Source organism: Frankliniella occidentalis, unplaced genomic scaffold (genome assembly GCF_000697945.3).
Source record: "Frankliniella occidentalis isolate FOCC.00 unplaced genomic scaffold, Focc_3.1 Scaffold210, whole genome shotgun sequence".
NCBI classification, from domain to species: Eukaryota; Metazoa; Arthropoda; class Insecta; order Thysanoptera; family Thripidae; genus Frankliniella; species Frankliniella occidentalis.
In genome coordinates this window covers 478139-480724 of record NW_026267336.1, presented here as the reverse complement: position 1 = coordinate 480724, position 2586 = coordinate 478139, and the positions used below count along the sequence as shown (strand labels likewise).

At 38.6% G+C, this 2586-nt stretch overlaps 1 long non-coding RNA gene across 1 annotated transcript; it reads left to right on the top strand.

The window, feature by feature from the left end:
• On the top strand, positions 1 to 1970 carry LOC127750563 (uncharacterized). The gene is made up of 3 exons (XR_008011748.1): positions 1 to 93; positions 247 to 321; positions 640 to 1970. It is a non-coding gene; the product is annotated as an uncharacterized LOC127750563 (long non-coding RNA).
• The last annotated feature ends 616 nt before the right edge of the window (positions 1971 to 2586 follow it).

Here is a 2586-nt window from a genome sequence, read left to right as displayed (position 1 = left end):
CAGGACCATCCCAACGCCCGCCATGGAGGTCTTGAACACTAACGCTGCTTCTTCAGCTGTCTTCCTTTCAAGCAACCGGAACAATTACAACCAGTAAGTTTTTCCAGGCTGAGACCTCATGCACACATTATTCATGTACAAACAATTAGTTTACTACAAAAAGTATTTCTGATAACAGTTGTAATAGTAACGAGAACTCTTTGAGGTGCTGTTTATGGATTGAGATGAGACTGCTTCTCCTTTCAGATGCGCAGGGTGAGCTTTAGCACCACTGGAGCGAAGAGATGAGGAGCTGTTCGACTGGCGTGGGGCAGCGAAAAGGTATTTATCAAACAATCTTTCCACTCTAGCTTAAGGCTTTCATTTTTTAAAAATTACAGTGAATTATGCTTGCTTTTGTTTTGGACAATTTGTTGTTGCTGGACAATTTGTTTCTAAAGTCACATTTTTGTGGAAGCTTTCTAATTTCAAGCACTTTTGCGAAAAAATTCTAGTTTTTGTTTGCCCCATCTAAAGTAGAACACCAGCAATGTTTATTATGGTCCAAACTGTTGAAAAATTTTAATTCCAGTTTGTCCAGTTCTTAAATTTTGTTTTCCATCTCCTCGCAAACAAATTTATTTGGTATGTATGTTCCAGATCGCATCTCAACATTGCTGCTCAACCAGATGGAAGCCATCCCACTTAACGGCAGGACAAGAGAATCATTTGACAATATAATATATTTAATTGTATCATGTCATTCATCTGACTTCTTGACTTCTTGGTCTTGGATCGTAGTATAGAGCATGGATTTTGTTGTCTTGGATCGTAGTATAGATCATGGTATATGGCTCTTTGGATTGTAGTATAGAATGGTGTTTGTTGTATTGGTTCTCGTGTATTAGTTTTTACATTTTGGTTGGATTTTGCAGGGTTTTTTGCTTATATTTTGTGTTGGGTGTAGAAAAAAAAATCTAATCTCTTCCTTATTTTCTTGACATCAAAACCATCTGCGTACTCTTGCATCATACATCATTTCATAGAGAGCAAAACTGTAAAATTTATTACTGTTCAGAATGTTAAGCATTTTTCCAATCCATTCAGTACTTCCTATTCATTTTAAATATGTAGTGAAATCATCCTATTGTCTCTTATGGATTCAGTCCCTCACTGTTGTCAACCTATGGACCTTTCAGGTATTTAGTATTAAGAATTTTTTACAATGACCTTTTCAAATTAGTCTGTCTTCAAAATTGAGGGCTGTGTTTTGCCGATAAAATGTGAAGGAAGTTTATAATATATTTCCATGGAATTTTGAAGAGTTCAAATTTATTTAATGGCATAAAAGTTCAGACTATCCTAAATCTTCTATGTAAACCCCCATCAGGGTGTCGAGCACATTTACCAGAGTTGAGCATATGCACCTTGAATGAACTCGATACTACCATTTTCTGGACATCTATATCAACGTTACTGTGCTCACTTGTATCATACATCATTAAGACCAAAGAGAAAAACTGTAGATGGTATTCGAGTTACTACGTATTTTTTACTGATAACCCATAGTTCTAAATGTACTTATTCCTTATTTTTACTAAAACTGACTTCATCTATTGTGCTACATACAAAAGATCGAAATAAATAATCTAATCTAATCTAATCTAATCTAATCTAATCATATGCTTGTAAATTGTTTCATTGGTATTGGCTGTTCAGCAATTCTCAAATGAATTGATTACTTCCTATTTAGCAATCTGTGCAAATTGTTCGACCATTTATTAAGTTTCATATTACTCTAGTTCATGTTCTGAAACTGAAATTAACCATACTGTTAAAGTACTGTCTCGTGTGGAATTGTGTGCTCCTCGTTAACATGTCAGCTAATTTTTGATATTTTGCATTTGAGGCAAGGAACTCAACAAACTAGTTGGTACTGAAATGTATGTATCCTATTATTGTGTCTTGGAAATATAATTTATTGGAAATGCGAGGTGAACTATTTAAAATAACCCAATCAATTTGCTACTGCCACAGTTAAGGAGAGGACAAAAATTGAATTTTTAATTTCTTGGTAGTTCTTTAATCTTGAAACATTGTGTATATTATTGATGTTAAATCTGCACTAAGGGGAACGAATAGAACAATGACGTTCATATTGTACACAGTCCCTTGAAGACTGTCTCCACCAGAAGGAGAAAACGTACTCCCTGTCCCCCTCGCTTCTCCTGTAGACGGGGGCAGGAGGGATCTGCGTAGGGCGGGTGGTATTGATCCCCTCTCCGCGAGCGCTCCAAGCTGCAACAAGCTGCCACCGCAACAGCCCGCCAAACGACAGGCACCTCCGAGGCGGCGAAACGCGTTGGTGCGAGAGAGACGCACAGCTAGCGGGCATAAGAGCCCACGGGCAGGGTCATGGGTTCAAGGGTCGGGGCGGGGACTCCCGGGTCATGGGTTCAAGCCCTGCCGCCGGCGCTTTTTATTTGTGGGTGAGCAAAAGAGGAAGAAATCGCTTGACTCAGCTACCGGTGGGACTCGAACCCCCGTGAGTTAGATGGAAGCTTTTTCTGCTGGAAGAATTCGAACCGGGCGACCAACAACAAAAAA